The sequence below is a fragment of the Lutra lutra genome, chromosome 5 (genome assembly GCF_902655055.1).
Source record: "Lutra lutra chromosome 5, mLutLut1.2, whole genome shotgun sequence".
Lineage (NCBI taxonomy): Eukaryota > Metazoa > Chordata > Mammalia > Carnivora > Mustelidae > Lutra > Lutra lutra.
In genome coordinates, this window is record NC_062282.1 from 14,968,202 (window position 1) to 14,990,244 (window position 22,043).

A 22,043-nucleotide genomic window follows, 5' to 3' on the forward strand; every position below is an offset into this window, starting at 1 on the left:
TAAGTCTGAATCAATAATTTTCTAAGAAATGTCAGATTTATCCATACAACTTGATAGTCATCAGAAAATGTGTTGTTCATAGTTACAAATTGCCATATATTGTAGCATACAGCAATGAAATGGTTATTTGACCTATTTTCTTCTTAAAACCAACCAGCTTCTTTGCTTTCTTCCTCATCTAAACCAAATTTGATATCTCGCCAAAATTATTACATATATCCATCAAAAGTTCCCCTGTTTCTTGCCTTCAAATATACTATTCCCTATCTAGAGACCAGAATAAATTTATTAAACTGGAAATCACATCAGATCCCATCTTGTTAAATTCCTTTCAATTATTTCTATTTCCTTAAAAATGACTTTCAGAAAACTAAGATGTTTTGGCTTATCAGAGTTTTATCTTATTTTATTGGCTTACCAGAATTTTAATTTCCCTTAATTTTTAGGACTCTATTTTCACTTAATAATGCTCTCCTCCACTTTAACTTCATTTAAGGTACATTTTTCTTTTAGTTCCTTGATAATATAAAGCATAGTCCTACCTCAGGACCCTTGTACTTGCTGGATTATCTTTTTCTTGCATCTTTCCATGATTTGATATATGACTTCAGTCAGGTTATATCTCACTGGATTTCTCACAGAGATGCCACTTGCACATATTTTAGCTTTTATAAAATGGTGATGATGACCTCTGTTGATGTTATTCCATTCACTTTTAAAACTTTATTTTTTTAAGGATTTTATTTGTTAGAGAGAGAAAGAGGAAGCACACAAGCTGAGGGAGAAGCAGGCTCCCTGCTGAGCAAGGAGCCAGAGCTGTACTGGATCCCAGGACCCTGGCATCATGACCTGAGCTTAACAGACTGAGCCACCTAGAGGTCCCTAAAACTTTATTTACAGGATTTGGACTGGAAGTCATATTTAAATGCTTGATTGGATTTTGATTGCCTCCTCAACTAGCACTGAAAGGAAGTATGTGAAATGTGATTTTATTGTAATGTTTGACATGCTATTTCCATTATTTAGAGTGTCACACATGAAAGATACTCAACAAATATTTGTTAAATAAATGAATGGAAAATAACATTTTATATGAAAACAGACATAAATTAAAAAAGAATCTGATGCAAGTTTCCAGGCTTTTTTTTTTTTTTTTTTTGGTTGTTATATTTATTTTCTCTTTAGTGATTCTAGACTAGTTATTATAATTTTTACTTCTTTTAAGAATATAAAAATTAATTTGTTGTGGAACAATATTTTAAGCATATAACCCATATTTAAGTTACTGTGAGATATTACTAATATGTTGATCTGAGGCATTAATAATCAAAATTCAAGTGGGATATAACTGATGATATATCTAAGATTTCCTAAAACACAATTAAACTTTTTTAGTAGCTTTGAAAGGGACCAATTGGTAAACCAAAAAAAAAAAAGTCAGAATTGACCTTATCAGAATTCATATCTCAAGGAAAAATAGAAACAGAAATAGGCAAAATTGACAGAACGATACATGAGAAATGCGGAGTGGAGTTGACATGTTTAAGCTAGGTCAACTACTAACTGATGATATCAGGTGTTACTGGAAGAGGATCAAGGATACTGTAACAATGAAAGGGAGTTGGAGGATATGTTCACTCACAGATATCTCGGTGGTATAAACCAGCTAAGATAAAGCAAACAAAACAAAATAACAAAGACAACAGCAGCAAAAACAGTATGGAGAAAGAGAAATTAGGGAAGAGAAAGAATGAAAAAACATCCAAATTGAAAAGGAAAGTAAAATTATCTTTATTCACAAATCATATGACCTGATAGGTAGAAAACTTACACATCTGGTCAAATGATTTTTAACAAGGAGGCCAAAACAATACAATGGAAACAGGACAGTCTCTTCAGTAAATGGTGCTGGGGAAACAGAATATCCACATGCAAAAGAAGGAAGTTGGACCCTTACCTAGCATCACATATAAGTTAATTCATATTAGATTAAAGACCTGAAAGTGATAGATAAAAGTATAAAGTCATGGGGCACCTGGGTGGCTCAGTTGGTTAACTGGCTGGCTGCCTTGGGCTCAGGTCAAGATCTCAGGGTCCTGGAATCGAGCCCCATATTGGGCTCCCTGCTCAGCAGGGAGCCTGCTTCCACCTCTCTCTCTGCCTGCCTCTCTGCCTACTTGTGATCTCTGCCTGTCAAATAAATAAATAAAATATTTTAAAAAAAAGTGTAAAATCCTTAGTAGAAAACTGAGGTCTTCACAATACTGATTTGACAATGATTTATTGGATATGATCCTAAAGGCAAAAGTAATAAAAGAAAAAAAATAGCCAAATTGGACTTCATGAAAATTACAAACTTTTGGGTACCAAAGGATTCTTCTAATGCAGTGAAAAGGCAGCTTACAGAATGAGAAATATGTTTGTATGTCATATATCTGATAAAGGACTGACATCCAGAACATGTAGAGTGCTCCTGAAACAGAACAACAGCAAAATCACCTGCTTTAAGAATGGGCAAAGAAACAAAAAGTGTGGTGGGGGGAGTACATAGGTGGCTCAGTCATTTAAGCAGCTGACTCTCATTTTTGGCTCAGGTCATGATCTCAGGTTCTTGGGATAGAGCCCAGGGTCAGACTCCATGCTCAGTAGGGAGTCTGCTTCAGGATTCTCCCTCTCCCCCAACCCTCCCCCTGCTTGCCCATGCTCTCTCTGTAAAATCAATCAATCATAAATAAATAAGTAATCTAAAAAAAGGGGCACAGAAATTGAAAAAAACATTTCTCTAAAGAAAATGTGTGAATGAACAAGAAGTAGATGTAAAGATGTTCAACATTACTAATGATTAGGGAAATACATTAAAAATCTCCAATTAAATACTGCCTCACACCCATTGAGGCAGCTGTCAAAAAAAAAAAAGAAAAGAAAAGAATAAATTTTGAAAAGAATGAGAAACTGAGGGTTTTGGAGGGGAGGGGCATGGGAGAACGGGTGAGCTTGGTGGTGGGTATTAAGGAGCACATGTATTGCATGGAGCACTGGGTGTGATACATAAACAATGAATCTTGGAACACTGAAAAAATAAAATTAAATTTAAAAAAAAGAATGAGAAAAAAATTGGAAACTTTGTATATTTTTTAGTGGTTTCAAAATGGATCATAAGTACACATAGGTACACAACATAGAACTTTAAAATTTGAAGAGAGGGCGCCTGGGTGGCTCAGTGGGTTAAGCCGCTGCCTTCAGCTCAGGTCATGATCTCAGGGTCCTGGGATCGAGGCCAGCATCAGGCTCTCTGCTCAGCAGGGAGCCTGCTTCCCTCTCTCTCTCTCTCTCTCTGCCTGCCTCTCTGTCTACTTGTGATCTCTCTCTGTCAAATAAATAAATAAAATCTTAAAAAAAAAAATTAAAAAAAAATAAATAAAATTTGAAGAGAAAACACGAGATAATCTTTATTAGCCTCTTTCTTTTTTTCTCTCTCTATGTGCATTCATCCAAATATATATACATATATAACGTGTTCATACATAAATTAATTTTCATGAAAATATGCATATCTACATTATATGCATATATAAAAATATTTATGTATTTATTGTGAATTGTTTTGAAAATAATTTACTGATATTATGTCTTTTTATAATTAAATATATCAGTGTCAATTTTCTACATATCACAGGGATCCACAGGATCACTCTAGTTTGAGAGTTCACTGGAAAGACTAACAGAACTCAGAAAAGCTATTATTCTCACAGTCAGAGTTTTGTACAGCAAACAGATAACACATTAAATCAGCAAAGGGAACAGGGCATGAGATGGAGTTCAGGGAAGAATAGACACAGTTGTCCGGTTGTCCCCTCCGAGTGGAGTCATGCATACAGCACTTCATTCTCTTGGCAACAATGTGTACTGACATGTACAAAGTACTGCCAACCAGGTAAGCTGACTTAACCCTGGTGAGGAGTATTTTCACTGGGACTCAATAATTTAGGTATGGAATACCCATGTGACTGACTTTAGTTCCTCTGTCTCCTGGTTACTTTTATCTGAATCTGCTGTTCATATTCCAATTTGGTCAAATGGCTAGATACTATTCTTGATAGTGGTATTTTCTTTCCTGATAACATTAAGTCTAAGAGCAAGTATTGCTTTTAGCTGTCAATTCTCTTTAATCTCCTTTAATTGGAAATAGTTGATCAATATTTCTTTGTCTTTTTTGAGATAATTTCTTAAATAATAAGACCATCTTCTTTTTACCTAAAATGTCTCAGTTTGAGTTTGCTAATAATTTCTCTTTGTTCTATTCAGGTTTTCCCTCCTCAAACAAAATACTCCTTATACATCATGGTGTCATTCTCAGGGTAAGACATTATAAAGCCACAATGTCTATGTATCCATTGGCTGATATTTATTTTGGTCATCTAGTCAGTGTATTGCTTAACTTCTTCGCTGTATAGTTATGATTTCTCCTTGCAACCATAAATTTGAATTAAGAAAATAATCCCAAGCCATCACCTCCATCCCCTACCATGAGATTTAGCCATTATCAAGAAGTAGATACTGCAGGTTTAACTTCAGTTTGATAAAATGCTAATGGATTGAAGAAAATAGTAAGTTAACAGTGAAATAAGAGTGCCACCCTGGAAGACAAACAGTTTGGGTTTTATATTTAGTACAACATTTGGGAGCATTGTCACTTTGGGTAAGTCTCTTTCTCTATCTGTAAAATATAAATTATAATTGCCCCTAGTTAACAGGATTTTTAGAAGGATGCAAATAGTCAAAAATGCAAAGCATTGAGATCATTTATTGATAAAAAGCTTAAATATAAATAAAATTTTAGCACCTATTATGAATTATTTATTTTGTAATTATTATTAAAATTATTATTTCTAAATATTAAAATGATGGGGATTTTCCTTGTTGCTGTTGTTGTTTTTTCCGGACACTAATTGTTTGCAATGTTTAGGTAAATCAAATTGAAAAAACACAGGATTGCTTCTTTAGTAGGAAGTTTATAAACAAGATATTACATGGATTAGGTCATTTCAAGGGAGAAAGACGATGGAAACTACAATAATATTAATAGTTCAAATTGTATTTTTTAGAATATAGTCCTTTTTTATTCATTCTAGTAATAAATGTGGGATTTGGCATTAAATGTCATGATCAGACAATTTCCTCTGGGTATGCTTTTCTTGAACTCTTTATCTACTGATGCTGAGAAACCTTAATTAAAAATGAACTTAATAGCAGTTTGCAGTATACTTAATGAGTTGGGCAACTGACATCTCAATATGGGGCAATTCCATTTAAATAGAAAAAAGATAATTGTAGGAACTTTTCTTAGAGTTCATTGAAAGTCCTTATAATATAAAGGTCTCATTTATAACATGTTTTGATTTCTGATATTAGTTCTCACAAATGGGCCACTTGAATGCCAATGGGAGGTCTTCTTAGTTCATCACAACAGAAGATTTCCATTTAGCAGGATCGGGTTTAGTCTCTGTGAGCACAAAATATATATGCTATTTGTATAACTTTAATTTTCCATTTGACACCCTACCACCATATATTTTAAAAGTATGTATCATTACATAATTGCTTCTGATATTTTTTTAATCATTCCTATCTGATCTGAAACTGTCTAATCAAAATTTATTTTTTGTATTGCTCCTGTAGTCTATGTAGATGAAATAAGCCCAACAGGAAGAGTGAATGGTATTTATTATGGGAAATGCTACATATTGATATTTAGGTGTTATTCCTCGGTATTATCTCTCACTGGATTTTAAAAATACATGTGGGGTGCCTGGGTGGTTCAGTGGGTTAAGCCTCTGCCTTCGGCTTAGGTCATTATCTCAGGGTCCTGGGATTGAGCCCCACATCAGGCTCTCTGCTCAGCAGGGAACCTGCTTCCTTCCTCTCTCTCTCTCTCTCTCTCTCTGACTGCCTTTCTGCCTCCTTGTGATCTCTTTCTCTTTTTGTCAAATATATAAATAAAATCTTTAAAAAAATCCCAGAAAACACCTGTGATGTTATATCACTCAACATAGTACCTGGGCAATTTGGAGCACTTAATAAATCTCAGGTGCATATGAATATATTTGAATCTGTTCTCTCATCTATGTAGAACTATTTATGGATACAAGGAATTTCTTCAGAAAGGGAGGAAGATGATATGTAGAGTCCATATCAAGTTGGTAACCAACTGAAATGAGCAGTTTTAAGAGGACTGAAAGTCAGAGTTTGAGTTGACTGAGTTTTTTTTTTTTTTAAGATTTATTTATTTATTTATTTATTTAGAGAAAGAGAAAGAGCAGAGGTAAGGGAGGAAGAGAATCTCAAGCAGACGCCCTTCTGAGCTTGGTGCCTGATGTGGGACTCCATCCCACAATCCCCAGACTGTGACCTTATCTGAAATCGAGAGTCGAGCACTTAACCAACTGTCATCCAGGCTTCCTGAAAATCCTTTGGTCTTAAATTGTTTTTCCTCAGTGTCAATTTAAAATAAGACTAATAGGCAAAAGTGAGGGGGAAACTATATAAATAAATGTGATAATAAATATATTGAAATACATCATGTCATAAATACTGTATGCCTTTAATATTTTTTATTCCTTTTACAAATTATTAAATATTTCAATTTCCAGAGAAATTGAATTTTGAAAGCACTGTGTCCCATCACCCTTCTCCAGCAAATCTAACATACAGCCATGTATGCTTCATTTAAAAAAAAATACAACTGTAGTGTCCTTCCCAATTCCATTCCATTATTTGGAAATAAATAGATGATTTTTTAAAAGAATTTATTTACTCATTTGAGAAAGAGAGAGTGCACGGATAAGTGGTGGGGAGGGGCAGAAGGAGAGAGTGGAAGAAGCACACTCCTCACCGATCAGGTTTTGACTCCATCCCAAGACCTTGCAATCATCACCTGAGCCAAAACAAATTCTTAACGGACAGAGCCACCCAGCCGCCCCAAAATAGATGATTTAATGCAATGTTTTACTGTGTTATTTATCATATTTATGAAATGGCAGTTACATCCTTGTGATCTAATGTTTCCCCACACACTCTTGCCGTATATGTGCTTCTGTAAATGTCGGAGGTGGTGGAGGGAAGCTCTGTGGAATGTTCATGTCTCTCACCTTTGCATATATTCATTTCATGGAAACAGAAAATAAAATAATGCTTTTTCTTGTTATGCTTTTTTTTTTAGCTTTACTGAGTTATAATTGACAAATACAAATGTATATATTTAAGGTGTACAGTGTGATGATTTGACATATATATTTTGTGAAATGATTACCAGATTCAGTTTAATTAACATATCCATCAACTTCTATGGTTACCTCATTTGTGTGTATGGATGTGGTAAGAATGCTTAAGGTCTATTGTCTTAGCAAATTTCAAGGACCCAACACTGTTATTGACTATAATCTTCATACTATATATTAGATCCCTATTGTACTCCTTGACAAGCATCTCCCATTTCTCTACTCACCCAGCCCCTCATAACCACTATTTTGTCATTCTACTGCCTGTTTATATGAGTTCTTTGACTACCTTCCTTTCTTCGTTCCTTCCTCCCTTCCTTCTATCTTTCCTTTCTTCCCCTCTCCTTCACTCCCCTCTTTTCTTTCTTTCATTGAATGATAGACATATAGGATATATAAAATACCAACATTTGCTGTTCATGCATCTGTTTTGTTTTAGAATGTTGTTTGGGTTTTTACTTTGTTTTGTCCTTGTTATATTTCTACCTCTCCCTCTTATTTAATTGACTATATGGATAAAATACATCCTAATGGACTTAATTGGAAATGTAACTTAAACATGACTCTTCAGAACAAAGAGAGTGAACTTAGGGAATAGGGACTTCATCTGTTCTATCCATATTCTTTGCTTAGCCTGAGATCATTCAATGGACCAAAACATTTGCTACTTCCAGTTTTATTACATCAGACAGATTCAAGTCCTACATTCCTGGTCCCCAGAAACCTTTGACTTTATTACCACTAGTTAAGAGTGAAAAACAAACATTAAAATGTAAGACGAAGAAATTTTAGTTTGCATTAGGCATTATCCTTTGAATATTTACTTATATTAATTCTGTAGACTTTTGGATTTATTTAAGAGAAAAAAATACAACAATTTTAAGTAAACTCTTGTGGAATACTTTTAAAAAACTATTTGTTTCATTTAAGTGAATATCATTGCATGATCTATTCTCTGTAGGATACCCTGAACAAGATAGTATATTAATTTATGAGAGAGTACTGAGTTTGTTCATAAATTCAGTGTTTAGCTTTCTTAGACAATTTCTTTAGGTGATCTTCCTCACAATTCACTTTGAAATAGATCAGTAATGCTCAAGTATTTTACAAATTTAAATACTCTTTCTTTTAGTTCCTGTGGGTGGTTCCAGAAAGCTTTGTTTTAACTCTGTGACTACCTACCTGGCCATAGCTGATTGGATGAGAGATAGACATTTGAACAAAACAAAACAAAACAAACAAACAAATAAAAACCCCCAAACAAAAAACAAACAAAACTCTTGTTTGGGAATTTGCAACTGAAGTTGGTCTTTGTTGGTTTCCTGGACTGGGGACGTGTTTCTAGACAAACTGAGTGAGTGTGACAGACATCTTCCACTCAGTGCATGGCAAAGAAAATGTTAGTCTCATGGGAAAAAGAAAAAAAAAGAAAAAGAAACTAAAAGGCAGAGAAAAATCATAGATAAGAAAACTGAAGTGGTGACAATGAGAAAAAGACACTCTGATTTGGATACAGCTTTTATTTTCTGTTCTAAACCTGGATCTCATTTGTAACTTATGCCCTTGTGTTTCTCAGAATGAAATGCTATTATTAAGGCAGGCCGAACAAATTTCATCAGTGACATCCAAATGATCCTTCACTGGGACATTCACAATTAGTTTTCTCAGTATCATCAGGGCAAATAATATTCTCCTTATTTTAGTAAATCCAAGCAAAAAGAAGTATCTGTGTTTAAGTCATTGACAAAAGCTTGGGAGTTGCAGTGTCATTTTTGGATTTACTACAGTGTCATATGGTTATTTAATAAGTGACAACCAAGCTCACATTGTGAATATCTATTTGTTTCTTAAAAAAAATTAGATTTAAGTTTTGAATGAAATGTTTTCATAAATACTTTAATCATGTCAATATTATTTTGATTGAATAATAATTATGGATGGGATAGAGTTGAAATGCAGAGCCTCTCAATTTGGACCATGTGGGTTGGAAATCCTCATTCTGTCACTTATTAGCAAAATACTCTTGGGGAATTTACTTCAGTTTTTCATCTGTGAAATGGTAATATGCACCCACCTTTTAAAAATACTGTAAAGGTAAATGACTTTATAAATTTAAAATCCTTAAGGTCATGATTCTTAGTGTTTAAGAACTTAAAATGGTTTCTGTAATGGTTTTTGTAGTAGCATTAAGAAAAATGTATTTTTACAAAGGTTTAGAGATAGCATTACCATGAAGTAGACACAATGAGAATAACGGATTTTATTTCATGGGAAAAGCAATGAGAAAAGAGTAAGCAAGCATTTATTCCTCAAATAAACAGTTGTATTCAGGTGATTAGAGATAATGTATCTGTATGTCATAATTGTAGCTTCCTGTATTCTCCCAAGTCCATGGAGACCCGTTGACAAGAGTATTCTAAAAACATAAACACAGCCTGCATTTAATTGGTTTTACTAAATCAGGGGAGTAGTGTGGTTACTAGGTTGTACATTTGGGTTCTAGTTTATATTATACGGAAAATACTACTAACACAAATCCAGACCATTATTTTCCTGATGGACCTGTGAAACTTCTCCTACTAATTCTTTTCCATAAATAGTTTAAAACATATGAACTCTACTCCTTGCTAAGAATTTTACACATATGCCTTTGAAAAACAGAACTCAATCATTATCCCTATTCTTAAAGTCATTAACCCTAAACACAATACTCATTTTCAAATCATGGAAGGGTAATATGCCCTGGAGGTTTGGGCGGTTGTGTTGATAGGAGGCAGCAGGCTGTTTTGGCTTTAGGAGTTCGAAAGCCTTAATACTTAATGATTTGCTAATTTTCTTTTAAAAACCCTTTGCTGTCAGTTGTCCATATAATCAGCCATGTGTGAAACTCAGGTGTCGACTCTCCTCTCTGCAGGGGATTCCTTTAATTTGGTGTTTGTCCATACGTTTGAGTCTAGTTATCATAGAAGTCCATGCTTTGATCGTATGACCAAACACGGGGAGATTACATTAGCTTCCGTGTTCTGTAAGCTTTTTCCTCCACTTCATAATTGGCTACTTCCAATTGCTAATACAGCTAACAGTGAGATGAACTCAAGCCAAATGCTTCTTTTCCCCAGAATCACTTTTTTTCTACTCCATCCCTCACTTTTTATTTTCTTAATATGCCACGAATCCTGCATTTATGTTTGTTGTTGTAGTTGTTGTTGTTGTGTTTTGTTTTAAGCAAGAGATGCATAGTAGAATGACAGTCACGGTATGCATTCTAGAGTTTGCTACTTAATAATTACAGGCCTTTTGGCTAATTTCTTGGCTCTCTGACCTAAGCTTTTTAAACTAATTTATTTATTTATGTATTTATTTATTTAAAGTAATCTCTACACCCAGTATGGGGCTCTAACTTACAGCCCCGAGGTCAAGAGCTGCATGCTCCACCGACTGAGCCAGCCAGGCACTCCAAGCTCCTTTTATTTTTAAATTGAATTTAAGAGTATAAAATGGAACCCTAATTAAAAACTCGTATTTATGACTCATTCCATATTCCCTTTGCAGTCATCAAGCACCTCTGCTGGTTGTGCGTCTTTGATGGATGACTCAAACCTTCATTCTTGAGGTGTCTGAGCCATTAGCGCTCCTGCCTAAATGGGGTCATTATGGTTTTCCATAGGATTTAATCACAGGAGTTGGTAATACTAGGAAATGGTCTAAAGGATTTCCTATATTCTGGATACAGTCTTTATATCCATAATGCCTCCAGCACCATTGCCCCTTGGTAATAATCATCAGTCAGTGCATTACTTTCTTCTTTGGCTATTCATTTAGATGCATAAGGAGCCAAAGTGACCAGGCAGCAGTCTTAACTTCTAGACTAATCTAATCATTATTGTATCTTCCAGTGGAAATAAAAATTTTGCTAGTGGATCTCTAAGAGTAATAGTAGGCGGTGTCACTTACACAGATGAAGTAGCAGTAGTAGATTGCCCATCTATTTCACTTTTAGGGAAGCCATGCTCAACTAGTCAATGCAACAGGTCTTGGCTAATTGGACTATTTTGATTACTGCTTTGGCTTAACTGCCCGCTATGGTAACTACGCTAACCTTCTCTCTGGCAATTAAGTGACACACTTGGGCCCTGCAACTCTGGGTTCCCATTATTCCTAATGCATTTAGTGATCCAGTGTGATGGTAGAATTTTCCCTATGACATCAGATCTACTGAGAATTACAACCATAGAGCTGTCAAAGCATGCTGGGTATCCTCTCAGAAATACTTTTCTTATAGCAATGGTGAGCTTATGTTGTGTCCTCTGGAATGTCCCAGGGCTGGTGAGAAGATCTTACATGGGAGTGCTCTCTGGCATTCCAATTTTCCTAAGCCTATGGATACAGCATACTAAGGTAGTTTTGGCATTTCAACTTCATTTAGTATAGGCCACCTTTGAGTCTGTATTTTTGTCAGTAAATTAAACATCCAGAATCTCTGCTTCCTGGGCTTGATCAATAGTTTTGGCCTCATTTAACTTTATTTTCCTATCAGGATAATCCTGTATCTTAACATCCATTCTCACATACACTCCTCGGCTCCTGTCTGTTTAAATTGGGAAAGCCACACCCCTTTAACGACATGCAGCAACCTCTTTGAAGCATGCTGGAACCTGAGTCTACTCGTATGTCTAGAAGCAAAGAAGGATGACAGGGGCATCCTGAAGGGAGAATTGGCAGTGCCTGGAAGGGAAACTACCTCAGAAGAAGGTATTGCAAATGTTTTAGACAAAGGTTGGCTGCACTTTCCAGGTAGAAGTAGAAGGAATGCTTCTGTTATCAAGGAAAGCTCATCAGAATGCAACAGTTCCATATCTCCAGCCTCAGTGGAATCTGTTTTAAATTTCATGTGCCTGATCCGTCATGTGCCATCCTTGTGCTGATCATTCTGGCAACTCAGAGCATTATGATTTGTCTAATCTCTCTATGTACCCTCTTTTGTGTTCAGGGAAGCAGGAATATTGCCAGAAAAAGATGAGGATGAGGTAGGTAGATGACAACAGTAGTTGCAGTGTTCTTTCTATTTTCTAACTGTCCAGCACACACACACACACACACACACACACCCTTAAACACGCTTGTTAATACACACAATATCAAAATTTCCCTATCTAATACATAGCTATCATCCCACATACATCTGAAAACACACTCACAGAAAAGGAGAAAGCCCTAAGTAAGATCAGCTTTCTCATTCATATCCTAGTCCAAGGAGGCTACATTATGTGTATTCTTTTTAGTCAGGCTTGACTTTGTCTCTACATAATCATGAATTTTATGGGCTATGCAATAGATTTAACCACCTTTTATATAGCCCGTATTTAATAACAGATGGAAAGTTGGGTAACTCCCAAAAAATGACCACCTAAAAAAGAATAGCCATGAAAGCATCCCCTAACCATTACTCACCCCTCTACAGGCCAGGGTAGAAAAGAAACTGGAAGCACTTACTTTACAGAGAATGGAAAGAATAAAGGAATGCTCTTTTGTAAAGTGTTTCAGATTCTGCCAACTGAAAATATTTCCTTTTTCCCTTTACTCCTCACCAAAGAGGGCCACAGGGTCTGAAAAGAATGACAATCAAACAGCAGGACCTGGGTCCATTCCCCTCTTAGTTAAGCATCCCCTAAGCAGATAACCCAATTTAGTCCCTTTGGAAACATTTGTGTTTTGGCATTTAGTTTGGTGACATTTGTAGTGGGAGTTTCCTTATCTGTGGAACAGAGCCCTTGGTTTAGGTGTGGTAATACTAAATTACATCAGAATCTCTGGATTTGCGCTGCATGGTTCCATAAAACTGTCACACAAGGTAGGTGGTCACCTGGGTATAACATAATTTTTTACAACATACATGTTCCAGGCTATGTGAGGCAACAGCCCAGATGCCTTATTAGAGATATCATACATGATTCTGAAGAGTACATATCTGATGTGAAGAGGAAAGAGCTGGGATCAGTTACAATGCCCCAGACCTCTCTTGTCTTCACCTGAGCTTCTTTATTGTTTGGGTACCTGAATTAATCAAGATTTAACCTAAATAAGATTTTTGATATGAAGGAGTCCAATTACAAAATCTGATCCCTTACTTTGGCTTGAGGAAAACTGCCTATTAGAGCTGACAAGCTTTGGCCTCTCCCATTCGGACTGAATGGGTGACGGACTGGGAATTTCTATAGCTGTTGAAGGATCTCAAGAGGTTTCTCTTGTAATCCAAGACTCTTAAAATATTAATTGACTGAATGTCCACTTCAATGGCTAACAAACGGTGCCAGAAAGCCTCTAAAGTCAACAACTTCAAGTCAGAACCTACCCGGTGTTTGTTGATGGTAGTGTCATTAATAACTGACCAGAGAATTTTGCCATTCTTCCTTGGTTGGGCATATTATAGACAGAAACGTTCTGCCTCAACAGTGCTATAGATCTTGCTTGCTTTATCTTTTTTCTTCTAGACAGGCCACATTTTATTTTGACTTGTTTCTAACTTGGAGCATTTTTTTTCTCCCTCAAAGCAGAAAGACGTGAACAATCCTTTTCAATCTCCCATCATTTTTTTTTTTTTTCCTAGTCAGCTGAAGAGACTCAGCCTGTATAACATCCAAGTACCAGGATATCATAGAAGAATTTTAATGGCTGGTTCCTGCCTCAGGGCTTGGATTGTTACCATCTGTCTTTGTTGCCAGGGTTGCCATAACAAAGTACCACAGACTGTGTCTTACACAAGAGAAATTTAATATTTCACAGCTCTGGAGGCTAGAAGTCTAAAATCAAGGTGTCAGCAGGTTAGTTCCTTTTGAGAGTTGTGAGGGAGGATCTGTGCCAAGCCTCTCTCCCTGGTTTGTAGATGGCCATCTCCTCTGTGTCTCTTCATATCAACTTTTCTGTGTGTGTGCATGTGTGTGAGTGTGTATCCATGACCAAATTTCCCCTTCTTATACAGACAGGAGTCATACTGGACTAGGGCCCAGCCTAATGACCTTATCTTAACTTAATATTCCAATGACCTCATTTGCAAACAAGTTCACATTCTGAGGTACAGGGCATTAAGGCTTCAACATATGAATTCTAGGGAGACACCATTTGCCCTCTAACTTCACCCCAGCTTGTGAGGGAGGGACTCTGTTTCCCAGTCCTTTGATTCATCATTTTATTATAGATTCCCCACTTTGTGGTTGTTACTGGCAACTTTCTTTCTTCTTGCTTGTATTAGACAATCTTCTGATGTACAGAAGCCCTACACACTAATTCAAAGAACCTTGGGATTTGTACTGGTTTCTGCTGTTGAATTATAGAGAGATGGAACTGGCTTAGAGGTTCATAAAAGTTGAATACTGTTGAGAATTTCTCTCTCTCTCTCTCTCGCTCTCTTTTTGTATGTATTTCTCTCTGCCTGTTGGCTTGATTCTCTCAGGCAGCTGCTCAGGCAAGATTGAATCCACAGCTACACATAGTTTTAGGCTCATGTCCATGGAGCCTCAGGCATCCAAGAAATGAAAGCAGGCATTTCACTGCCAGTTCCTGTGAGCACAGATCCAAGGAAGGCTTTTGTAGCCCTTGCTTTACTGATATGATCATCTATGGACCAATCACTGTGGTTGAAGATGGGTGGGTTTTATAGCTCAGTGCCATGAGGTTGGGGTTCGTTACCAGGGGTAAAGTGATTTGAAAGTAAAGTAGAGACAATGCGCTTACTTTTATGCTGCTAGCACATTCTGCACTTCGAAAATGATGTTTAATGCCCTATTTTAGAATTTTTCTTCATTAAAAAAATGCAAAGCAGATGATGTCTATAATTTGTTTCAGTTCCTTTTATCATTTTTTTTTGTCATTTGCTATGCTTTTTATCTCCTTCCTCTGTGCTATGTTTTATGTTTTGTTTTTCTTTAAGTTTGAGGATATTTTCTTAGATATTGACTGGCATGTGTGTGTGGGTGTGTATGTGTGTACAGATATGGATGTTTGAGTCTTAGTACCGTGCCAGCAACACAGACACATTGATGTAGATCAGGAGACAGAGAACACAGAAATCAACAGACCCCCATATCAGGAATATGAATTCAAAAGTAGTTACTTCTCTTATAGGATAGTTGTCCCTCTGGTGCATTGGGTTTTCTATCAGACCACATCATTTTGAATGCCACTTATCTTTCTAAATTTTCTCTATCACCTCTCATGCTAATTAACAAACAGTATGATGGAAATTATGATAATGATATTTGAAGTGCTCAAAAGGCCAGGTCTGGAGTGTGCTTTGCTGATCAAGTTGTTTCAAAGACTCCCTCTCTTCCACTATGCCAAAGATTAGAGACCACTTATGCACGCTTACATAAAACTGTTTATACTGAAGGATGTTTAAAACAAACTATTCCACAGACAATGGAACACCATGTTTGATGGATGGATTCTGCAGTTCAAGGTCAGGGCATCCTGGGAGAGGTCCTGAGGAACAAGAAAATTAAATCTGCATAAAGTATTTTCTCTGGGTTAGTTAGAAGGGACAACAACCCTACTAGAAACTAGCTCTCTGTATTTGATTTTCCTCTTCATCTTGCCCTTTTCTTCAGATACCAGTGTGGCTGGGTTTGACATCTCTTTCATTTCAACAACCCAGCTGGTCCAGAAAGCGAATTACAGCTTTAATGAAACCGGCTACCCCAAGTGGAAAATCTGCACAGACAATTCCACAGTCTTACACATGTTTTTCTTAGAGTGGTTGAACTTTTTTTCTTTAGAAACAAAGCCACATGTGTTTAAAAAGGATAAGGCATTCTGAGTTTATCAAGTGTCCTGGCAGATGCCCGTGCCATTCGTTGTTGATCCTCACTCTCCGAAACCAGGGGAGTAGGTGAGTTCTTGCGAGTTTCCCATCACCGGGAGTCCCACTGACCCACGTCCGCATAGTAACTGTGCCCCTGGTCCTCCGCACTTTTCCAGACCACCCCAAGGTACTGACCCTATGCTCATCCCTCTCGTTTTAAGGCTCTGGGTAGTGTTTTTTGTTCTTGTTTTGTTTCTTCCTGCTCACATCAGTTATTATTTTGGTCACTTGAACTCCTGTCTAAGACACAACAGTGGGGTTTGTACACTTGGGCTCCCTACATCATGTTTCTCAGAAGTCCTCAACGAGTCCTCAACGATCCTTTGTTGTTGCTGACTTTTCGTTTCCAGGCAGCATATAGTATTTTTCTCAGGCTAAATTTCCTATCTATATTAATATCCATTTGAAGAGAATTGGCCTGAGACTTCTTAGATGATATATATTTTAGAATTATTTTATTTGGAAAATATCACTGGATGCAAAAATATTATTGGATATTAGCATTCATAACTTTCCACTAGAGAAAGAATATAGTCCTTTTCCTATAGAAGTGAATCAGTTACATATTTTAAGGAGTAATTAACTCCATGGACATTAACTTTCATTGTACTTCTTCAGAATATACATGTATTGCTATTTCAAATGAATAATTATTGTCCAGATTATTTGAATACTTTGTTTTTTCTTCAAGAGAGAGAGCACGAGTGGGGAGGGGCAGAGAGAAGGAGAAAGAGAATCTTTTTTTTTAAAGATTTTATTTATTTATTTGACAGACAGAGAGCACAAGTAGGCAGAGAGGCAGACAGAGAGAGAGGGGGGCAGCAGGGTCCCTGCTGAGCAGAAAGCCTGATGCAGGGCTCGATCCCAGAACCCTGAGATCATAACCTGAGGCGAAGGCAGAGGCTTTAACCCACTGAGCCACACAGGCGCCCAGAAGAAAGAGAATCTTAAGCAGACATCATGTGCAGCATGGAGCCTGATGTGATTCTCAATTTCATGACTGTGAGATCATGACCTGAGCTGAAATCAAGAGTCAGAGGCTTAACCAACTAAGCCACGCAGGTGCCTCTATTTGAACACTTATGTGGATTTGTTCACGTATTTGTTCAGCATTGTTTTGCTCGTTTAGAGACAGTTCCCATTTTTCCTATGATATTAATCAAACATAATTTGCGGCCATTCTGAATATTGATGGTATAATGTAGAGAATCAGAAACTACTCTTAAAGTACATTTCCTACACAAGTGAGTTGGGTAATGTTAAAAGTAAGACATGTGTTTAAATACATAAAAAAAAAAGACTTAAAATTCTGAAGAATGATTACTTCTTACTAAGCTTCGAAAGGGTAGTTTATTTTCATTGGATCATAGTCTGGACATCTCTGGAGTTAGCACTCTGAAAATCATCATAATAAATAGATCTGAATAACTGATATATTATCCTTAGTCATCACAATTTAGAGAAAAGTCTTGTGCAGTAATAATCCTTTATTTCTTAGAATGGAGACTGAGTAGTAGAGGATTGAAGGCTGTAATTATTCCTGTGTCTGGAGGCCAACTTCTAAAGAAGCATTTTGACTCTCCTAGATGGGAGAAAAATATTCAAAGGAAAAAAAACAAAACAAAACTGGGTGGGCTTCTACAATAAATTCAGCAGATAAGTGTTTTCTTATTTTCTGGATTATTAATCAGATTTCTGTAAGATCATTATTATTATGCCTCAACAGTTAACATACACTAAAAATGTGGAAATCAAACTTAAAAAAGTATGAATATAAAAAATAAACTCTATTGTAGGCACATCATGCCATAGACCCAAATTAAACCCTATGGCTAAGACCATAAAACCATAAACCCCTTCATCCCCTGTCCTTACTACACCATTGAAAAATCAGAATATTCACATTTTGCATAAAGAAAGAAATACACAAAATACTTAAAGGGAAGCAAAATATTATAGAAAACCCATCAAGTACTTCAAATGTATTAACAGAGTAAAATGTGTTAAATATCGGACTATGATTTATAACCCTAGATAGTCTAACTATACACTACTTATAAGAGGGATATTTAAATAAAAATAACTCAAGAAAAAGATTTTAAAAAATGAATCAAAGAAGGAAAAATTAAAAATCAAACTCTACTCAGGCGAATTCAAACTATTTTAAGTTGATTTAAATCAGAATATTGCAATATTAATATCACCCAAACTATAATTCAGGTTGAAAACATTCATCAAAATAAAGAACCAGGGACTCCTGAGAGGCTCAGTGGGTTAAGCGTGTGACTCCTGATTTCCACTCAGGGTTCTCAGGGTGGTGCCGATGGACCCCACAAGGGACTCGGTGCTCAGCAATGGAATCTACTTGATTCCCTCTCCATCACCCTCTACCCTTCCCCCAGTCATGCTCTCATTCGCTCTCAAATAAATAAATAAATAAATAAACAAAAATAAATAGAGACAACAGTTAACAGTAAATTGGTAATATTAATAAAATTCCAATATGAAGGTACCAGAATATCTTTGGAGAATTGTTCCACCTTCCTCTCTCCTAGCTGCTGTTCCCTGTTGGTATATGTATGTACCAATGTGTATGTACAATTTTTTAAAAAGATTTCGTTTATTTATTTGACAGACAGAGATCCCAAGTAGGCAGAGAGGCAGGCCGGGGGGGAGGGTGGGGGGGTGGAGAAGCAGGCTCCCTGCTGAGCAGAGAGCCTGATTCGGGGCTCGATCCCAGGACTCTGAGATCATAACCTGAGCCAAAGGCAGAGCCACTGAACCACCCAGGCACCCAATTTTTTTCCATACTTCTTTCTCTATGATGTCTTAACTTACTATGCAAATACATTCTGGGATTTTAATAGATAATAATTTTACATATTTGTCCATATAGCATATTTGCCAATCAACTGGGGTTTTTAGTAACTCAAACCAGGAGAGAATAAAAGAATGAACATTAGCATGAAACCCTAGTGAAGTTGGACAATGTAGCTGAACTAGAACTGCTGGCACATATTAAATGATGTAGATCAATTAAATTCTTTCGGTTTCCTAACAAGTTTTAAACTGTAGTAAGATTGATCTGTGGCATATAATCAGTACAAGAAGGAATTGTGGAGGAAAGGGGAGAGAAATGATACAGGGGATCTAGTCTGGTGTGGACATTCCTATAACGCCGCTTTTGGAAAGGTTAAACTGCGCTGTCGGGTATTTTTAGAGCGAGGCTGACAAAGTTTATAATGGAAAGTGATAGAACTGGATCAGATCAGCAGGCTGTGTTCCAAAGTGCTCTAGCTCGATATTCCCAGGGGGGCATTTAAAGTTTATCATTCTCCGTATTGTAGTGGGAATTTGAGAAATAATTGCTGGCATGGGGGGACTTCTTAACAGTTTTTTGCTGAGTTAAGTCGATTAAATCAAGGTTACCTCAAGTTTTTTTCTACCTAAAGCAACAAAACTATTCAGAATTTCTCAGTCAGCTGTGGAATCCTGGAGGCAGAAGTACCTGACAGTGCCATTTTTTATTGTTCAACTGAACTTATGTTTATACTTAACAGTAATCTCAAAGGTTTATATATGGGAACGCAAACAACTATATGATGTCCCTTAAGAGGCAATATAAAAGCCTAACTCAAATATTATGATTAACATCTCACATCGTATGTCCAACCCAATGCCTATAAAATTTAGGTTGTGCTTGTTTAAGATGGCAATGTAATTATGTCAAAATCATTATCATGTATTTAGACCAAACTCGGTCATCAATAACCAACTGCAGACATGTATTTATTTTATTTATTTATTTATTTTTAAATTTTTTTTATAAACATATATTTTTATCCCCAGGGGTACAGGTCTGCGAATCGCCAGGTTTACACACTTCACAGCACTCACCATGGCACATACCCTCCCCTATGTCCATAACCCCACCCCCCCCTCCCAACCCCCCTCCCCCCATCAACCCTCAGTTTGTTTTGTGAGATGAAGAGTCGCTTATGGTTTGTCTCCCTCCCAATCCCATCTTGTTTCATTTACTCTTCTCCTACCCCCTTAACCCCCCATGTTGCATCTCCTCTCCCTCATATCAGGGAGATCATATGATAGTTGTCTTTCTCCGATTGACTTATTTCGCTAAGCATGATACCCTCTAGTTCCATCCACGTCGTCGCAAATGGCAAGATTTCATTTCTTTTGATGGCTGCATAGTATTCCATTGTGTATATATACCACATCTTCTTTATCCATTCGTCTGTTGATGGACATCTAGGTTCTTTCCATAGTTTGGCTATTGTAGACATTGCTGCTATAAACATTCGGGTGCACGTGTCCCTTCGGATCACTACGTTTGTATCTTTAGGGTAAATACCCAGCAGTGCAATTGCAGGGTCATAGGGTAGTTCTATTTTCAACATTTTGAGGAACCTCCATGCTGTTTTCCAGAGTGGTTGCACCAGCTTGCATTCCCACCAACAGTGTAGGAGGGTTCCCCTTTCTCCGCATCCTCGCCAGCATCTGTCATTTCCTGACTTGTTAATTTTAGCCATTCTGACTGGTGTGAGGTGATATCTCATTGTGGTTTTGATTTGTATTTCCCTGATGCCGAGTGATATGGAGCACTTTTTCATGTGTCTGTTGGCCGTCTGGATCATTTCCTTATACCACACACGAAAATAGACTCAAAATGGATGAAGGATCTCAATGTGAGAAAGGAATCCATCAAAATCCTTGAGGAGAACACAGACAGCAACCTCTTCGACCTCAGCCGCAGCAACATCTTCCTAGGAACATCACCAAAGGCAAGAGAAGCAAGGGAAAAAATGAACTATTGGGATTTTATCAAGATCAAAAGCTTTTGCACAGCAAAGGTAACAGTGAACAAAACCAAAAGACAACTGACAGAATGGGAGAAGATATTTGCAAATGACATATCAGATAAAGGGCTAGTGTCCAAAATCTATAAAGAACTTAGCAAACTCAACACCCAAAGAATAAATAATCCAATCAAGAAATGGGCAGAGGACATGAACAGACATTTCTGCAAAGACATGTATTTATTTTTAAAGTGCATTTGAAGTAAATATGCTGTCGATTATTTCTGCTTCTTCTGTTTTTAAAAACTATAGTCATAATGTCTGTCACTTTCATTTGCCAAATCATTTTTTATGAACAACAGGCATATTGTTTTGAAAGCCTGATGAAAATGTGGTCAAGTTATGAAAATATTTTAAGACAATAAATAGATTTAAAAAGTAATGTTTGAGAATGATTGACATATTATTTTCTTTATGAATCTATACTATTGAAATTTGGTGTAAGACAAAATGGGGCTAGATAAATGAAGTTTTTTTCCTACCTTTAAATTTCCAGAACACTCAGGGAATATGGCCTTGCCAGCTAACTTAACACCTTTACGTCAACTCTGAATATTTAAATGTCAAGATGTAGTTAATGGAATTTTGCAAGTTTGGTTAGTCATCATGGTTAATGAAATAAAAATAATAGAAATCCAAATGTTTGATTTTTAAGTACATCACAATTTTCAAAATTGTTTTACAGTCATTCAATCTCATTTAATTTCCTCAAACTTGAAGCAATAGTTAACATCAGAATTAAGCTTAGTCTTATTTTGGTGGCTTGTTCCAACCACCAGTCTGAGGATGAGAATAATCAGAATATGCAACTGTCCTTATTGTAGCCTGATTCATTCATGGACAAACATTGCTATTACTGAACTTTCCCGTGAAATTTCAAAATATTTTCTCAGTGATATTCTCCCAACTCCTACCTCAATTCTGCAACTCTTTTAGCTCCTTTACAGACTACCCTTTTTATCTCTAAGTCTTTTCTTGGTATCTTTTTCTTGTGAAAGCTATTTTCTTCTTATTTCCTACAGCAACCTTGCATTA